This window comes from Mastomys coucha, unplaced genomic scaffold (genome assembly GCF_008632895.1).
Source record: "Mastomys coucha isolate ucsf_1 unplaced genomic scaffold, UCSF_Mcou_1 pScaffold23, whole genome shotgun sequence".
NCBI lineage: Eukaryota > Metazoa > Chordata > Mammalia > Rodentia > Muridae > Mastomys > Mastomys coucha.
In genome coordinates this window covers 9,459,692-9,478,589 of record NW_022196906.1, presented here as the reverse complement: position 1 = coordinate 9,478,589, position 18,898 = coordinate 9,459,692, and the positions used below count along the sequence as shown (strand labels likewise).

At 48.0% G+C, this 18,898-nt stretch overlaps 1 protein-coding gene across 5 annotated transcripts in view; it reads right to left on the bottom strand.

Moving 5' to 3' along the window:
• The window catches only part of Smco4 (single-pass membrane protein with coiled-coil domains 4), a 53,226-nt gene extending 37,034 nt beyond the window's left edge, over nt 1-16,192 (bottom strand). For 2 of the 5 annotated variants that reach the window (XM_031343951.1, XM_031343957.1), the window contains exon 1: nt 15,983-16,192. The gene's annotated coding sequence lies outside the window, so the exon portion shown is untranslated. Of the gene's footprint in view, nt 1-8,582; nt 8,644-15,482; nt 15,716-15,982 lie in introns of those variants that run through there. The other 3 variants (XM_031343952.1, XM_031343954.1, XM_031343953.1) reach the window with 3 other exon arrangements.
• Nucleotides 16,193-18,898: the final 2,706 nt, after the last annotated feature.

The following is an 18,898-nucleotide window of genomic DNA, read 5'->3' as shown; positions in this document are numbered from 1 at the left end:
CTAGATGGTAGGAAATGTAAGAATAAATCTACTAGCTGTGTGGGAGGAGTTGGAAAGGAGGTCAAAGCTTTTAAAGTGATCTCATGATTACTTAGTAAATGGCAGTGTTCAAAGTGCAGGTAACCAGCATGCATGTTTAAAAGACTATTTGTAAAATGATGTTTTGCCTGGCATGTAATCGGGTCTGTAATCCTAGCACTCGAGAGACTGAGACAGGAGGATCATCATGAGTTCCAGGCCAACCTGGGCTACAAAGTAAGAATCTGTGTCAAAGAATAAATAAACTGAGGCCGGTAAGATGGCTCAGCAATGGCTGTACTTCTGGAGTCCCTGGGTTTAAGTCCTAACACACACACTTGTTGGCTTAGTCTATAACCCAGTTCTAGGGGATCTGAAGCCCTTTCCTGGCTTCTGCACACATGATGCACAGATACATGCAGGCAAAACACCCATATAAATAAAATAAAAAGTTTAAAATAAAAAATCATCCATCTATTTCTCCCTTGTCCCTTCATTCAACCATATATATGACTCCCATAGTTTCCTATCATCCTATGGCTGGTCCTGAAATCAGGTTTCTCTGAAGACATCTCCTGGTAATAGTCTACAGTAGATTATTCCCACTCACCTTAGGGAAAGGAGAGGGTCTCAGGTCTCAGCTAGTATAGAAAGATTAGTGACTTTTCTAAGTTAGTGGAAAACTACAGACAAATAGCAACCCATTTGCTGAGTCCTATGATTCACGTAGTCTCATTTGTATCTAATCATTGCTTCTTATGCACGTTATTATTGGAAATTTATAGGATATGGATACAGTAAAGGTATGTAGCCAGCCCCTGTTCACAAAGCCAGGAAATGCTGTGGAGGGCAGGAGAGGTGCTGCTCCTGATGGAGACTCTTGCTGGCACCGACAAATCCCAGGCAGCTTCTCACAGACAACACAAGTCGGGTTGAAACAAACATCTCTTCAGATTTTTTTTTTTTTTTTTTAGGAAAAACTTAGGAGAAACCTTTTTAAATAACTGCTACTTTGCTTCTGTTTCAAGTTAGTAGTAACTGCTCATGGCTGACTTGCTGTGTGCTGAACCTAAAAATTCTTTGAGAAGAAACCACAGCATAAAGAAAGCAGGCTGTTTAAATTCCGAGTTACCAAGAAATGCATCTGTAAACTGGGGACAGATGGTAGAGGCTCTGAGGAATGCTGGCCAAACCAATACCTGGGCAGACTGCCTCCAGGTTCTAATAAGCCCATCAACCCAGAACACAATCAACATGGAACAGCCATGTTCCTTTCAGGATTTTGCAACCAGCTTTGGGGACAAAGCTAGAGAAAAAGATTAAGCCTATGACCACCTCCAAACTCAGATTTGCTCCTCAAACCTGCAAGAAGGCAGGAGAGACGGAAGTGGGGGACAGCTTTGGTAATAGCTGGAGCACACAGTGGGCTAGTGGGAAGCAATGACATTGCCATCCGAACAGTGCAGGGTCCTAACCCTCACCGCTGCACTCGGGAGCCTCACAGAAGGGTACCAGGAAAAATACCAGAGCGAGAGGAAAGTCAATGAATCGTGACAGGGAGTCAGAGCCTCACACTAACTCCAACTAGCAGTACCTCCTGTGCCCTGTCGGCAGGTCCCCAGGACTCAGAGCCACCTTTCTTTCAAGGAAGGTCAAAACAGGCCGCAAAGCCTCAGCGGAGTACTCATCCCACACAGGATACCAGTCTTCCAAGCTCAAAACTGTTATGCAAAAGAAAAAAAAAAAAAGGCTAGGCTCTGACTACCAGGCCTGTGTGGGTGTTCTTGGCTCCACTGTTTCTACACAGGAATGTAAGCAAATGACTGCTCCACTTTGATCCCCAGTCGTTCCTCCATGGAAAAGAGAAAGCAAACCCTCGCCTTCCAAGGTGGCTGGGAAGGTTCTGTGAGGGAGGACACAGGACAAGCTCAGCACATAGCAAATCAACAATAAACAGCTTACAGCTACTGACTTGGCAAAGTAAATCCCTACAAAAATAAACTTGATTTCTCCAGAGAAGATTTCACACAGTTAGTGCATGAGGAAATCCATGAGGATAACCGATTCTCAGAAAACTCAGGAAAGTAGAGGAGAAAGACCCCACCCGCCACCCCACTTCCTGAAGGGTTCCAAGGCTTCTCGCTGTGGCTCCCCCAGAAGGCCTGGAGGGTCACAGTGTCTCCTACTCCAGCATCTTCACTCTCTATAAATATACCCAGAAACCAACCAGAGTGCCCAGTCTCCTGGGCAAATGAAGACAACTGGATTTTCTCTGGAAAGTAAACATCCATGGAGCATAGCCACACTCAGCTCAAAACAGGTATCCATGACCTACTTAGTCTTCCAGGAGCAAAGCAGTCTCAAAACAGAAACCAGTGGACAGTGAGATGAGGTGACTTCAGCAGAGCTCGTGCAGAGGCTGTCCCCTGTGTCACATAAAGCAGACAGCAGAGATGACTCAAAAGTCAACTCGAGGTGCTGAGACAGGCACCCAGCGACAAACTGCTGAAGTGGGGAGCTGCTGAGAAGCAGAGGGGCAGAGGCTGTCAATTCCTCTTTGCCCTTTGACCTCCAGCAAACATTTCATCGATGTTGACCAAGAGTCATCATTCTTCTGCAGTGCCTGCTCTGATGCTCTCCCCTCCTAACTAGGACTTCACACACAAAACAAGGGCTGCTATGAGAGCTATTCTGTCTTCTCTCCGGTTGTTCTTCAGTGTCTTGCACACAGAGAGTCTACCAAGGTGAACACATGGACACATGGGGAGGGAGGAGGGAGGAGAAAGAGAGGGAGGGAGAGAGAGAGAGAGAGAGAGAGAGAGAGAGAGAGAGAGAGAGAGAGAGAGAGAGAGAGAGAGAGAGAGCAACAGAGCACAGCTCCCAGACACTCCCTCAAAGGGGGTTAGAGAACCAAGGGAGATTGGGCTTGAAACAAGACAGAAACAGTAGCCAGTGTAAGATACTATATACTAGTATTGTCAAGCATACAAGGCTGCAAGGGGATCTCAATGACAATTTGAGTCAACAGAGGAAGGTGAGTCTTGCAGAGTGGGTCTGAGTAACTTACCAAAGTAAACAGCAGTAAAACCCAGAGCACTAAGCACAAGGTATACAATGCGGGTACACAGAGGAACGCGCTACACCTCTCTAGCTAAGCAAGGGTGGAAGGAGCCTGCCAGAGACAAAGCAGAGCAAACGAAGCTGGGGCACCTTTCCCAATCCTTCTGATCTAACATCCTCCGCCTCTCTCTCTGGGCAGAGTACCCTTCCCATTCAGCATCCTCCTCATCTCCTGACCACCCTGGGCTATAAGGAGATTTTGAGATAGTTATCTAAAACTAAAGATAAAGTTGGGAGAGAAGAAATGAGACCAAGCATGAGGACTAAGGCACAGATACCAAGTTCAATGTTCGCTCTCTGAATCACCCAGACTTACTAGGTTCAAATCTCTAAATGGCAGTCACCTGATGCCTCAGGCCCCTCCACCTGCTACATCATTCTGCAAACAGAATCCTGTAGTCAGCCTATACATTTCTACCTTATTAGCAGCAACAGAAACACCGTGATCACCAACTTCAACACCACAAAGCCAGGCTGACCAACACAGCCCTGAACACACTACCCCAATGCTGGAAGCCTCAAGAGAAACACACACAAGTGAATGGCTTTGTACTACAGTCAGTGCTGGGCAAGCATAGGCCTTGGGGACTCCACAGCCACAGACTGGAGGACCCAGGAAGTAGTCATCAGTGCTGCATTCAAGTATGGCCTCTGGAACTCCCTCTAACCTGAACCAATAACCCTGCTCAAGTCTGAGCTTTCTCAAGAATAAAATGACAAGTTCAGGGAAGGAACTCACAGCAGAGATACTTAATGGCCCTGAACTGTATACATGAAAATTTTGAAAAGTCAGGAGTAGGGAGCTGGAGAGATGGCTCAGTGCCTAAGAGCACTCCCTGCTCTTCCAGAGGACTTGAATTTAGTTCTCAGCACTAAAGTCAGGCAGCTGACAACCACCTATAGCTCTAGCTCCAGGGAATCTGGCAGCTGTGTACACACATATAGATAAAAAGAAGTAAATAAAAGGCTAGGGGGTAGTGGTACACACCTATCATAGTACTGGGGCATCAATAGCAGGAGAATCAAAAGTTCAAAGCCAAGCTGGACTGTTTACAAAAAAAGTTTAAATGGGTGAGTTTCATGCTATTTATACTTTATCACAGTAACAAAAATAAGTTAAGGTTTATTATTTTTTAAAAAAATGTTGGTAGTAGGACTCCATAAGCTATTATAAGGCATGTCTGGTACCTACCGAACTCTAGTAAGTAGTAATTTATTACAAGTACACAGAAGAAGCCCTATCTGGGCTTGAGATGTATGTCGGTTAGTAGAGTGCTGCCTAGCATGCATGACATGACAGCACACTCCTGAAGTGCCTGCACTTGGCAGGAGGAGGCAGGAAGACCAGAAGATCAAGGTCATCTTCAGCTACACAGCAGGTGTGAGACCAGCCTGACATACATGAGCCCTGTCTCAAAAAGAAAATAAAGATGAAAATTTCCAAGAAGACAAAACACAGAGATAACTGGGGAAATGACTTTCTTGTAGTCATGACCCATTTTTTTCTTACTTGTTTTACAAAAACAATCCCCAGGAATAAAGGGCCTCTGCTGAAGGCAGGTACAGAAAGTTGTGTGCATTGTGGGAGAACACAGATACTAGCTGAGCAACTGAAGAAGCCACCTGCCTCCAGAGGCAGAGTGGAGGTTCAGCCAAGTCCTCCTAAGCTGGCCTCCCTCCCTGTCTAGGAAACAGGACTCTGGAGGCTAGACAGCAGGAGACAGCAGAGGAGTAGAGATGCTGCCCATGACTTTTAGGGGAGTCTGAATGTGTCAGGCGCCCAATGAATAGAACAGCCCTACTTCAAAGGGTTCCCTCTTAGGGGAGGAGAGGAGGCCAAGGGCTTGCCCAATCAGGAGAGAGGAGCACAAGGAACAAAGAGGACCACTGTAGTCCCTTCATAGTCCTGCAGGTTAAAGGTGAGACAACTATAAAAGCAGTAAGCTTGGGAGAGGCTCTCTGGTGAAGCTGCCTGCCAGTTGTGCAGCGAGCTCCAGGATGCGAATTCTGTACTGTCACTCATGGCAGGGTGACGTCCCCATCATGCAGCTGTTTTTGAGTCAACCATGCTCTGGCCAGTAGCCCCCAACAATGTCTCCAAGCCAATGTAGCAAGTGACTTCCCCAAAGCAGCAGCAAGAATGAGGACAGAGTTTAGTCTTACAGCCTAATCTGGGACTCTGATCTCTGATCTCATAGCATACAATAAGCCTGGAGCCCCACAAACATATCAGAGCCCACACTCAATACTATCTTGGCCAACAAAAGTTACTTATTTACTAAGTGCTCAGGACAGAGACAAGAGCCATCCGGAGCCGATTCGGAGGTAAAATGAATCCTTATCTGGTTGTGAGACAGGGGTCCTTACTGTGTATATAACACGGAAAACAACACTGGCCCTGTAGCATCTACAGGACACGCCAAGTCCAGTTTCCTGAGTGCCTCTAGCAGAGAAAGAAAGTGTTTTAAAAAGCAGTTCTATGAAAGCCCTTTGGATATGCTAGGAGAACACACCCCAAAATAACCCTTTCGCAACACACATGGGTAGTCGACAACTTTGACACTGTAGAGTGCTGTGCTCCAGAGGGAGTTGGGGAATGAGTGTGGATCTCCCCAAAGGCAGCTGCTCCTGACACAGGCAATTCTATTTCCATCCCCACTTATGCATAATTACCATCTAAAACCATGTTCTCCACAGGAGCCTGGACAGAAAGCACCATGCAGATAACCTCCAAACATGGGGAGCCCCCTCTGAGGGTGAAGGAAGCAGGCCCACCACGGCCCACCTCTCAGGAGCCTTCCTCACACAGTCCCAGGCCCTTTCCTTCCGAGGCTCCAAGAGGAAATTCCTTGTGAGTTAGACACGGTGCCTGCGCTTCAGCTCTGAGTTATGTCCTCAGCAGACACACAAACTGATCCCACAGGCCTCAAGCAGGCCAACTCAAACTTCCACCTCAGTCTCTTCTTTTTAATGACAGAAACTTGGTGTTTTTATAAAAACGTCGGGAGTTACAAAGTAAAAAGGTCCCGAGTTCACGAACAAAGAATACAGGACCGTTCCCCTCTCTCCATGGGTCTCCACCAATATCCTGAATTTTCAAGGCTAAACATGACCCACTAACCAAGGGAGCTGACTGGATCTTGCTGCATCTTGACTTTACAGCTTACAAAGATCTGGATGCTGAACTGAATTTGCACACTGAGCTCAGCATTTCCAACATCTGCCTGAGGCAATGACCACCTGAACAGTGTCTGCCACTCTAAAATGGATAAGATAGAGCCTGTAGAATGAGGGAGGGGAAGGCCATGCAACTCACAGTACAACAGTTTGCAAGGTCTTTCCATGCACACATGCCACCCAAGCCTCATCCTCACGCATGTAGCATATGTGAGGGGAGGTGGGGAGGTGAGAGAATCAGGAAGAGCGGTATATCTACAGTGAAGAGAGATCTAACTTCTTCCTTTTAAAACCTATAGACAAAATACCTAAGTGCATTCATACATGCACCAGTGAGCACACACACAGACACACACACACTATCTCTAGCTCTAAGGAAGAGCCCAATTACAACAAGGCTAACCCTGCACTAACTGCCCATTCTGTGCCTCTGGAGACCCTCACACAGGGAGAGGTAAAGAGAACCTCAGGTGACAGAAGAGGTCAAGATGGAATGCGGAGCAGATACCCTGAGCCTGAGAACTGAGGCAGAATAAACTTGTGTTGCTTAAGCCACTGCCTCAGAGCTGTGTCACAGCAGCCCTAGGAAGCCAGCACACTTGCAAGATCCCCCTAGCCAGCCCTCAGCAGGACCAGGGCCTCAGTAAAAAGTTGCTGGGTGAATAACAATCTAACAGGAGGAGGGGTGCTACCTTCAGCCTAGACGGGCCCATGCGGAGAAGCTAAGTTCTCAGAGAGACAGACAGGTCAGGAACTGGACTGGGAACTCATTCATCCAATTCACTACACTAACTTCCCACAGGTAGCCATGTCCTTCCTCCAGGAGGGCTGCCACAGTAATGACTGCAGTGGGCCAGGGAGCAGGATCCAGCTTGGCTCTCTTCTCCATTATACTGTGACCTTAAACAGGCACCTTGCCCCTGGGGTCTTTATCTGTCAAATGCAGCGTGTAATAAAAGCAAGTGAATCTGCTCTCTACAGGTTAACTATGGCTCATTTTAATTTGTGCTCTTCTGAGAAGCCAGACCCAAGATGAGGCCTTGATTCTGCTATTATTTAGGGCAATCCCTTCGGTAGCTACTGCACATTGCTCTCAAGTCTCTCTCCTGCTGCAGGCCACTTTGATTCCATTCAGGTTTAGGGCTTTTGGGGTGGGGGAGGGGGACAGATTTCTCTGTTTAGCCCTTGCTGTCCTGGAACTCACTCTGTAAACCAGGACCAGGCTGACCTTGAACTCTGAGATCTGCCCACCTCTACCTCCAGAGTGCTGGGTTTAAAGGCGTGCATCACCTGACTCCTTATGTAGCACTGTCACACGCGTCATCCAGACTCATGTCACAGTCTCAGTGACTGAAACTCTGCCTACTCCCGAGGACTCCTGCATCTGTTGCAGGGAGCACTGGGATCTCCTAGGCCCCAGACCACATGCTCATACACTAAGCTCAGTCTTCAGCAGGGCTGTCATGTTCCCATGTAGATACTAGCTACATGGTGTAATGCAGGCCTTAGGTATTGCCTTCTCCACATTCACCCTGCAGGCCTCAGATATCAGGTGGGGAAAAATTAAATCACCAAACAAACTAGGGGTTTTGCAAGAACTTGTCAGCATGTGTGCACACACACAGAGTGGTGCAAACACTACCAACACGGGTGACTGGGGAAGAGTGAAATCCTATGTACATCAGCCTGGGTACTGCTGTTAGGAGCATAGATGTGTGAGCTTGATAGTCAGGCAGGCATGAGCTGCAATTCCAACACCACAGACAACCTTCTGTTCCTCTCGGGACTTCAGTAACCTCAAGGCATAAGTTGACCCTAAGCACTACAGCCTCAGGCAATAAATGACACAGCCAATACTGTCCACATCTGGAAACAGGAAACGTGGATGTGTGCAGAAGATGGGGAAAGTCCATACTCACTCTCAGTCTGGCCAGTATAAAGTGAGACACGTCAGCATTCAGAGGCTCTATCGGTCAATTCAAAACAAACAAGAGAGCTCACTCTAGGCCTTCCAGCACCCAGTCTCTCTAAATGCAAGTGCCTTTGCACCTGGGATGCTGAGTGCCCACAGGACTTGTTTACTGGTAAGCGACTGGCTGAGCTGAGATGCGGACACCTTCCACCTGCACCCCTCTCTCCTCCCATCTCTCTCGGCAGACATTGATCTCCAGACCGAGCCCTTTCAATGCCAGCAGGCTATCTACATTTTCACACGGAGCCAACCAAATGTACAGTCATTCACTTAAAAGCATTCACTGGGCACTTACCTGAGATGGCTCAGGAGGTAAAGGTGCTTGCCACCCAAGCCTGACAGCCTGAGTTGGATTCCTGAAACAAATACAAAGATGAAAAGAGAAAACCGACTGCACACAGTTTTACTCTTACCACCACACAAGCACTGTGGTATCCATGCAGGCGCACATACACACACAATTAAAATTTAAAACCATGGCTAAGAAAGGAATCTGCACACTGAAGAAATGGCTTCAGTCACTGAGTACCTGCTGGGTAAATGTCAAAACTCTATGAAAGAACACAGAGAATCCTCACAATGACCCTGTAACTTATGACCTAGGTAAGCCTGGATCCTCAGTGAGGAAACTGAAGCTAGAAAGAGAACTAACTTTGCTCTAGTACCAGGATATAACAGACTTAGCGCTCCCCCCTGATGAGGACTGAGCAGGAGCTGGGCTCTCAAGTCCCTTTTCCACCCCTCTGCTCCCACCATTCCTACTCCACACCTCCCTCAGCAGCAGAAGATTAAAAAGTTCCAGTAAGTCAAAGGCTCTAAGGTCCATGGCCCAGGCTGTGGGAACAGCCCAGAGGAGTCAACTCAGTATGCTGGCTACCTGTCAAGATTCCAGAGTTTCTCACAAAGACCCCAGGACACGGCAAACTGTCACAACACTCCATAGCAAGCCAGGAACAGGGATGATGGCCGCACAGATGGAAGAACATCTGCCCACACAGACTCTCCACCAGGCTTTATGAACACCACAGCATCTGGCTTTCAGGTGCACAGTCTCCAGAAAGACCACTCTCATTTGGTACTTACACAAACCCAGTTCCTCAGGGGAACACTTCAAGACATACCTAGGGACTGTACACCAAGTTCCAAGTGTCCTGTCACCTCTGGCAGAAATGGAACAAATGTGAAACCAGATCTGGCTCCCAGGTGCCACACCGCCACCCCTGGGGACACAGTGCATATTCCACCCTAAGCAGAGTCAAGGAGTCTTTCTGGGATTCTATAGGCCGGCTCACTCTGCAAGTTAAGATCTCACCACTAAGATCCAAGGCTAAGCAATGGGTGTCACAACTTAACTGGTAATCGACAGGATGCTTATAAAACACAATCTACTTCTTCCTATCAGCATAATGTCAGCCAGTAGGAAAACGGGCAAACTTGTAAACTGAAGTAGAAGCCAGGACATCTAAGATCACCATGGGTACTGCTGCTGTGAAGGGCTGAATTAATGTAAATGTCTGACAAATCATTCCAGTCATAGAGAAATGCAGGCACACTAATGCATGTACATGGGTAAGGGAAAACTTCATGAGCTAGTTCATCTGCCCATCAACAGGAAACCAATTCATAAACTGATACACCTATATCATATGCTGTAGACAAAAGAACAGAGACGAGCTACATGTATGCAAACAACTTCACAATATAAAAACAAGAAAGGTAGTAGAATGGTACACACAATCAGATCTAGGCTCGTAAAACAAAGAAACTCTTATGCCCATGCGTCTAAATAGGCTGACAAATGGCTTCAAGATACTCATCCAACTGCTAAAACCAGTTACTGCTGAGGACTCAATAGGGAGGAGGTATCTGGGAGAGGGTTGCCAGTGTCAACGTGGCTGCTCATCTCTTCCACACTCTACATAGGAAGGTGGGGGTGTGGGAGCAGATTCACACATACCACCTGGGTCATCTAAGAAAGCAAGTGGCCTCACTGTAAACAGCACCATCCAAACAGATTCCCCTGCTGGCAAACCTGCACCCCAAGTCAGTGTATGTTTCCACGTTGCACTCTAGGAGGAACTAAAGAGATCCTAATAGCTGAGACTTGACAACAGGTCAAGTTGAGATTGACAGGGTAAGAGGGATGCAAGGAGAGCTGTGGCCTTTCCTACCCTCGATCTGCCATCCCTGAAGGCACCAGTTCTGGGCCTTTCTTCACACATATGCACACAAGGTCAAAAGAGAATCCCCTTGAGGCAGCAGAGAGGAGGCATTCCTCAGGCAGGCCAACAAAGGGGTCTGGACAAACTCTACCTTCCCAACTGAGGTGCTGTGTGCCAGTGCCCGCATTAGTGGGAGAGCTGAGACTGGCAGAGGAGCCTGCTCAGCGGAGTCCCTCCACACCGGCAAGCAGCCCAGGAAGAGCCCCTTACTCCTGAAACCCAAACTGTATCAGTATCCAAATCAGAAGCCTCATGCAACAGAGCAGTGTTAGCATAGGAAGACATCAATCAGTGGTATTCTGGCTAAATGTGTATTTATTCTTCCCGCCTGCCAGACCTACAACACTGCTGTAGATTTAAACATTTGACAAATATCTTTTCTGATTCTTGGTAATAATTAAAACAAACAGACCCCAATACACACACACACACACACACTTCAAAAAAAAAAAAAAAAAAAAAAACCAGCAAGGAGGCTTTGCTGCAGACATAATAAACAGGAGGTAGGCATGATAGCTACTGTCTGCATGGGCCAGACATGGCTCTTCTCCGGCACGGGCCTCACCACCCAGTCAAGGATGCTGTCTGTCCTTGTACACCACTGTGGGTGTCAAAAAGAGACACCTTAGTACAAGGATGCAAGGTCACCAATTCAGAGAAAATGTAAGCAGTGAGGTGGGCCTGCACACAGTGTCCACCAGCAGAGACTGCGACACGTGCTGAGAAGCCATGTGGTGAGGTCAACAGGTTACCCAACTGCTCTCTCACAAATGAACAGTCCAGATAAAGCCAGAACCCAGTCAACTGATCTCCTGCCTGACCAGAACAAGAACAAGCAGGAATGCAATCCAGAAAATGGACAGCCGTAAGCAGGTTCACTACCATCTCTGGCATAGACCAGGGGCATAAGGCCTGTGAACAGCATGTTCCATCCCAGGGCTCAGAATCTGCTCCAGACTAGTCAAGCTCTCCAACGCTGGCTGCAGTCTTGGGAGGAAGATAACCTCCAGTCCTTAAAGTTGGCCACTAATCACAGTACATACCCCATTACTGCTTTCCCTGGCAACCTCACACAGGCACACACAGAGAACTGAGGACTAACCCTATCACATCTGCTTGGGGACCAGCAATCACTGGAATGTAAACCACTTCTAAACTAGGCTTTATCCTTCTAGCAAGTTCCATTTGAATGCTCAAACAGTATTCCCAAGTGGGGCTTGAGAGCCCAGGCTCAATTCTGAGAAGCTCCTAGACATAAGGTGAGAGAGTAGCAACAAAGCAGACAGCTGTCTCTAGCAAGAGCCCAATAGAAGCAATGCATGCTGCTGCAGGTCCCTCTCAGCATCTTCAGGACCACAGCTCGAGGCTGTGAGAGTGAGGAGCAGAAAATGTGTCCTCTCTAAACTCCACCATCCAGAGACACCAAGGTCTTCCCATTCACTGTGCACCCTGTTCAGCACAGGGCCATAGTGTCATGGTTTTGGCCTAGGCTATGTCTTGAGCCCACTGTATTATCTAACGGTCTCTTCTCCACTAATTTCCACTTGCTGGTCAGTATAACATGACCAGTCTTTCATATCTACAAGATACATGTATCTGTGAGCCATCAAGCACCATGCTTTATGGATTATGTGCCATCATAATCTGCCGACAGGTCTGCTGTCAGGACCGTATCTTGTCATGACAGTTTAGCTCATAGAGTGACCATCTTAAGGCTGTCCCCAGCCTGCTTCAGTACACTGTGCTCCTTAACTCCTCACAGTTCTGCATAATCAGTAAGAACTAACAGAAGGCAGAGGCAAACTCTAAAGTGTAGAAACTAGGCTATCAAAATGTAAAGGAGGGGCTGGAGAGATGGCTCAGCGGTTAAGAACACTGACTGCTCTTCCAAAGGTCCTGAGTTCAAATCCCAGCAACCATATGATAGCTCACAACCATCTGTACAGCTACAGTGTACTGATAGACATAAAATAAATGAATAAATCTTTTAAAAAATGTAAAGGAAACTAAAAGTAACTCATTATTAAAATAATGTGATAACAGTGAAAGAACAGGTCAAAATATAAATTCCTGGGATGTTTTAAACCTCATTTGTTTCCACAATTTAGGAGGGTGACATTTCAAAGACTCACAATGAAGACATTTCCATGATTTAAAAACTGTTTCTTTTAAAATATCTTTGGGGAACTAGGAGGTACTTTTATAGACTGACTAGATCCTAATAAAAATCCTGGCATCCGTCACAACAAACACCCTCTTGGAATTTAATTTCCTTTTCTGCACACAACTGACTACAGAATTTCACTGATGTTGCCACTAAGGCAAGTCACAATCTGCCTAGAGCACAAAACTTGAACGCCCAGCAGGGAGGCTTCCAGCACTAGGTGGACAGTGGCCCGGTATCTACCTTAGTTCCACATCTAACTACAGTCCCCTTGTACGGTCAGCCAGCCTCGCCTCCTCTGTGCCCTCCCTGCCTCCTTCCTCCTCACCTTATCCAGAAGCCCCCCAAACTCCATTATCTCTCCCTTGTGCAAAAATGGAGAGAAATCTACAAAAAAAAAAAAAAAAAAAGCAAAAGAAAACCAGCTAAAACCACATCCAACTTCCAACCTGCCCTTTCTGGCTTCTGGTTTTGTTCAGTTCCTTCTTGGATCCATCCATAGCCCAAGGCCCTGGAATGTTCTGTGTGCGTGCTGGGATTGGTGTAGGGAGGCATAAGCCAGAGGAATTATTCATAAGGACAAAAATGTACTTTAAAAAAAACCTTTCTCCCCTGAGGACAATTCCTACTGGAAGACTTAATCAATCCCATTATCTGGAGTGCCTGAGCAAGGAGAGAGGAGGGGGCCAGCTTTCATGCAGTCTTTGGTTCACAGGTGAGGGAAAGCAGCAGGGCTCAGGCTTTATAGGAGCAATACCCAGACCAGAGGTGAAGCCAAGGGCTCAGGGCTTACACCCAGGCCCACTATATTTCTAGGATCACTTCATAGGTGGATTCCAGTGTCCTCTAGTGCTGATTCCAGTGTCCTCTAGTGCTTAAGGCCCAACATCCTGAGTCAGCGAGCGTGTTGTGTTTCCTCATGTTCTCACTGAGAGATCACAACCTTGTAAACTAATAAGAATTCCTTTACCATCACTGCAAATGGTTCTGTGGGTGCAGAGACACTGCTGTGACACAGAACTGTGCCTCTTGGCTTAGCTTCCTCACCAGTGAGCTGAAACCCACCCCACTTCAGAGCCCACAGAGCATCAGAGGCACAAATGGAACCTATCCTGAAAACACGGTTTTTGTTAATCTAGCAGTCTCTGCATAGTTGTGGTCATTCGTGTACACACTTTGAATATTTCAAGGACTGAACGTAATTAGTGAAGCCCTGTGTTTTTAAGGTATCATTTTACCACTATCTTAAACTTAAGAGATAATCATCTACTGCCATTTCCAAGAAACTAACAAAATTGTTTTAAGGATTACTAAGAATGGCATGGTCAAATCAAAGCTGATATGGATTCTGAAAGCTGAAAATGGAAGTGAACAAGAGAAAAACATTCAGTTATAATAAAACAAGAAAAATCCCCCTTGGACTGGAGAGATGGCCCAGTGGTTAAGAGCACTAACTACTCTTCCAGAGGTCTTGAGTTCAATTCCCAGCAACTACATGGTGACTCATAACCATCTGTAATGGGATCTGATGCCCTCTTCTGATCTGTCTAAAGACAGCTACAGTGTGCTCATATACATTGAAATAAATAAATCAATCAGAAAGAAAGAAAATCTCCCCTCACCTTACAACACTGAAGCTTGATCATTAATGAGCATTAATTAGTGTGATTGCCCTCAGGACCCAAAAACTGTTTCCCAAGTCTGGGTGAGAGGCTGCCCCGGCAGAAATGGAGGAATAAGATGGAGTAGACACAACATACACTACTATGTAAACTATTTGTAGTGGGCTGCACGCAAGTGTACCTCATGAGTACGGACTTACGACTTGGACTTGGAAGAAATCAGCCTAGTTCAGATATACCACGAGCAATGGGAAGCCAGCCCACTCCTTCGGAAGCTGGACCAGAAGAGGTGGCAAGGATGCATTTACACAGAAGGATACTGAGATCTGGACATGCCCCTCAGGAAGGGCCCCATCAAGCCAACTGAGCGACCACCCCAGGCTTGAAGGCTAAAATTCGTGCCCATGGGTGGCATGTTCAGGATGTTCTTAGCTCTAGAAGCAACACTATAGCAAAGACAAACCGGCAGCCCACAATACCCACTACCTGCATGAGTACAGCACTCCAATGAACACCCAGTATCAATTACGACTTTCTGCTTTGTGTATTCGATCTTTTTAGCTCCTGTTTTCTTTAAAGCTATCCTATTATCTTCCTGGGGGCAAGTAGAAACATTTGTGCACATGAGAGACCGCAAATCAGAATACACACCAGGCTCCCTTGGAAAACTCCTTCTGCCACCTTTAAATTATCTGGCTTTTTTCTCCTATTGCACAGATAAGAACACTGAGGTCCATAGGGCTCACCCAAGGTCATGTCCTGGTGACACAGCTAGATTCTCCCAAGGGCTCAAGAAGCCCATGGCCTGGGCCCACAGCTGTGCTCTACTGCACTCAACGTGGCATGGAGGTGGCTTGAATACTAAGCTTATTTGGGGAGCGGGCATCAAGTTCATCAAAGGGCACCAGATAGGTTGTCCTAAAAACGCATGGGCATCTGTTGAAACCTTGTTTGGGAAGTGGCCAACGACAGACAGAAAGACAGACAGAAAATCAGAGGCCACATCTTCTAGCCACACACTATGCCTAGATGTGCTGTGCAGCTTTGAGCAGCTCCTAGCCCAGCCCGGAGAATCTCTTAAACGCTAGGGGGCCCGGAGTTTCGCACCGAGCCGGGAATGAGAGCTTGGTGGGTGTGCGTGCTTCACGCGGTCCCTTCCCACTCTCTTCGGAACACCCTACACGTACCGTCCACTCTGCGGCCCGCTCAACTTCCCCAGGACAAACGCACCGCAGTGTGAGGTGAATGAGGCACCGGGAGGGGCGGTCCTGGAGCCCGCGACGCAGCAAACCACGCTCAGCTCCTTCCCCACGGGGACCCCGAACGCCACGAGGGGCCCCCAACTCTCGGCTGGGCCCCTGGGCCGCAGCGGGGAAGAGGCCAACCCGTCCCCGCCGCCCCGCTGGCTTCCCCGCCACCCGCCGCCACCTGCAAACGCGCGCCCCTCTGCGGGCCGCGCGTGTCCGCCTTCCCGCGCGGGGCCTCGGCCGCCCGCGCCGCACTTCCCGCCCGGCCCCCGAGGCCAGCGCGCCGCCCCAACTTTTCCCGGCCCGGCCCGGAAGGCGCGGCGGGGAGCGCAGAGCCGTCCGGCCCGCCAGCGCGCACCACCCGCGGCGTCCCGGCCTCCCGCACCCGCACGCGGAGGCCCCGCTCGGAGCCGCGCGGTCCCCGCAGCCCCCGCGCCCACCTGCCGCCGCCGCGCACGGCCGGGTACGTGGCAGGGGCCGCCGCTCGCCCGCCTCGCCTCTGCTCGCTCCTCGCGGGCGGCTCCGGGGCGCGGGACCGCGGCGCCAGGCGCCCTCTGCCGCCGGGAAGCCGAATCCCGCTCCCTAACCCTAACGCGGGGCCGGGCCACGAGGCACCCTGCACCCTGCGGACGCCCGGCAGGCCGGGCCGCCTAGCCCGCCGGAAGAGGAGACGCACGCGTTGCGGGCACGCCCAGGAGGCAGCCAGGCCTGAAGCACCCTGTGTCAATGAACCAGTAAATGGGAGGTGGAGGTCTGGGTTGCAGAAGCGAAGTGCACGCACAACTGCCAACAGGCCAGGTACACTCAGATGCGCCTCCAACATTGTTGAGGGGAGAAGGGAAGGTTTAGGGTCCCCGTTCTTGAGAATGGGTATTAGGTGCTACATGGTGGGGCTAAGCCTGCCCGGGTCAAGCAGACTGTGACCAGAGAGGCACTGGCTTCCCCACGTGGTCACCCTTGAAGAACTGTGTTCAGGTAGCCCTTGAGTACATTCATATCTGGTGCAGGTTAGAGAGCTGGTTCCACTGGCGTAAGTTTGTTCAGTGACCAGTGCCTGGAGTTTATGAGGAAGCAAAATACAGTCACAGACCTTCTGCCCTAAGGAGATGTTCTGGCCTGGGTTTGTTTATTGTAAATTACAAGTGTTCAGCTTGACATAAATAAAATGGGATTCCTTGCCCCTTATCAGTATTAAAGCTCCAAAAGGCCCTAAGCTAAATGTTATTAAGGACTAAATGTGTTTAGCCAAACAAACACATTTGGGTTTTAAATCAACCACTTAAAAGTTGAGAAGTCTTAGGAAAGCTAATTTCCTTTTGCCAAAAATGAACTCATCCATAAGAGTCATAAAACCTACTTCCTGGTATGATCGTAAAACCTACTTGCCAGTGTTATGGTTTGAAGATATACAGGGACCATATACAGCGCTTAGCATAGCGGCAGCTTATTTGTATTACTGCTGGTCTAGAGCAGGATGAAAATACACATATGTAAGAAGACTACTTTGGGGGAATCTAATGAGGTGAGTCAGTGAAGTACCTACCACTCAAGCGTTAGGACCTAAGTTCAGATCCCTGCACCCCCATAAAAGCCGGGCATAGCGTCGAGAGAGAGAGAGAGAGAGAGAGAGAGAGAGAGAGAGAGAGAGAGAGTGTGTGTGTGTGTGTGTGAAATCCTAGGGGAGACATTCACATCCCTGGCCAGCCAGCCTAGCCAGAAGGCTGAGCTCTAGGCTCCATGGGAAACCCTGTCTCAAAAAAAAAAAAAAAGAAAAAACAAGACAGCAAACCATAGAGGAGAGATAGTTGATCTCCACATGTACATGTATCTTCAGGCACTTATGGATACACACATAAAACATAAAGGCTATTTTTTAAGGTTTATTTTGTTTACATGTATGTATGTGTGCAAAAGGAGGCCACAAGAGGTACTGGATCCCCTGGAATTACAGTTATAGGAAGTTGTGAGCCACTTGTGGGTGCTGGGAGTAAAACTCAAATCCCCCGGGAGAGTAGTGCTCTTATCTCTCTAGCTCCTAAGAAGGCTTTTTTTTTCCCAGTTGGGCACAACCTTAAGACCACAGGTCTTAAATTACCGAACCAGCAAAGCCAACGTTGGAAGCAGCTGTTTATTAAAGCTGGTTTTCTCCAGAGCTTCTGTGACAGTCATTTAAGAAGGAATGACCCAGTCTATGAGGCAATCTCTAGAGCACACAACTGTTTCATAAAGGCACAGTGTCGTTAGCAAGCACATAGGGATCATCTGTTTAGTATTGTAAGTCCTAGATTTAGAGAAACAATTGTGTGAGCCAAGTAAAGTTCTTGTCCTCAAGGATGAGCTCTGGTGAATGAGGCACGCACAGATGTCCTCCACAGGGCAGAGGGGGACGGTATGATGAATCTGTAAGCCTCAGGGTTTCCCCCTAAACATGATGTAACTTCCAAGACTGTTACATTTTTGTGCGGCATTGGAGAAAGCCATTTAATGAGGTGACTCCAAAGTTTCTTTGCCTTTGGTAAGCACTTGTTTGCATCTTAATGAAAGGGCCCTCACTTACAAGTTAGAGCTGCAGATTTCCAAGGGTCAAGAGCTACTCCTCACAACCTCTCTGCTGACTTGAAAGAAGAATGCTCACTCTGAGATGGCTCCCCCCCATGCTGACTATGTGACTCACTTTGGCCTGTGGGTATATTGTGAGATCTTGTGAGCTGAGCATTTGAGCCCTGCCCCTTGTTCTTGTGCTGCCTTAAGATGTCCACAAGGAATCTCGACACAGAGGAGAGACCCAAGGAGAGAAAAGCTTAGCAGTACAGCCAGGTCCTACCTGAGTGAGTCCTAGGCAGAACCGGCCATAAGTAACCCAGGGTTTCAAATCTAAAATGATGCTGGTTTTAAGTCACTGAGCATTTGGAATGGATCTTACATGACAATAGATAATAGAGACACCCACCCTTCCTGGTAAGCATTTCTACAGTTACAAAGTGTAGGCAAAATTCAACCAAGAATCAGTCTCCGGCTAGTGTTTTCTGTCATGAAGTATTCAGCTGAAGTTTGTGTCTGAGCTTAGCAGAGCATCACATTTTATGTAAATGCCTCTCCCAGAGTACTTCATTGAATTGGTTCATCACTGAGCCTGGCAGTTTAAAATTCTTTTGCTGCCAGTAAGACAAGGGGCTGGCAAGGTCAGCTTGTAAGCTATCAGGCTTTAAGCCTGACTGGAATGCCAGCAGTAGGTTTCATGGAGGTTGGGTATATTCATTTCCTCCCCTAGATAGATAGTAAGCTCCTTAATGACAAGGGGTGTGTGTGTGTGTGTGTGTGTGTGTGTGTGTGTGTGTGTGCAGATAGATAGTAAG